Source organism: Elephantulus edwardii, unplaced genomic scaffold, assembly GCF_000299155.1.
Source record: "Elephantulus edwardii isolate Elephantulus edwardi_28Jun2011 unplaced genomic scaffold, EleEdw1.0 scaffold00042, whole genome shotgun sequence".
Classification (NCBI taxonomy): domain Eukaryota; kingdom Metazoa; phylum Chordata; class Mammalia; order Macroscelidea; family Macroscelididae; genus Elephantulus; species Elephantulus edwardii.
The window spans coordinates 18,595,779-18,596,716 of record NW_006399792.1 but is presented as its reverse complement, the minus strand read 5'-3'; positions in this window follow the sequence as shown (position 1 = coordinate 18,596,716).

Below are 938 nucleotides of genomic sequence, written 5' to 3'. Positions count from 1 at the left end.
AATTATCACAGATTTCAGACAGCACTAATAGCCACAGACAACAATCTAAACTTGGCACATTGTGCCTGTGACTCATAGCGACCCTATGTACAATATCTCTGCTGATGCCAAATGGATCTTGACTGAGAGTAGAGAATATTGAAAGGATGTCTATCTATACTGTATTGACTTTATATATACATTTGACTGTGTGGTTCATAATAAATAAAATAATACCTGATGCTGAGAAGAATGTGAATCTCAAAGAACACTTAATTGTGCTCATGTGAAACCTATACCTAGACTAAGTGCCAGTTGTCCAAACAGAGAAAGGGAACATGGCAAGGTTTAAAATGATGCCACACTCCTCATAGAGTCCAGCTTCTTATATAATTTGCTCAGCAAACAGATTGAATAGGCATGGAGAGAGAATACAACCCTAACACATTCCCTTCTCAATTTTAAACCATGCAGTATTCCCCTGCTCTATTAGCACAATGGCCTCCTGGTCCAGGTATAGGTTCTGCCTGACCACAGTTAAGCGCTCTGGAACATGTAGAAGTGAAAGAGCTGAATAGAAGATTTCAAAGGGCAGCTGTGGAAGACAAAGCAAAGTATTACAATGGAATGTACAGAGAGCTAGAACTGGAGAATAAAAAGGGAAGAATTCCCTCTGCATTTCTGAAGCTAAAAGAACATAAAAAGAAATTTAAACCTCAAGTCGCAAATGGAAAGATGCTATGGGCAGTATATTGAATGACCCAGGAAGTATCAAAGGAAGATAGAGTGAATAACCAGAATCACTGTACCAGAAAGAATTGATTGATACTGAATCAATTTCAGGAAGTACCGTATGACTAGAAGCCAATGATATTGAAAGAGGAAGCAGAAGCTACATTGAAGGCATTGGAAAAAAATAAGGCCCCAGGAATCAATGGGATACCAATTGACTTGTTTCA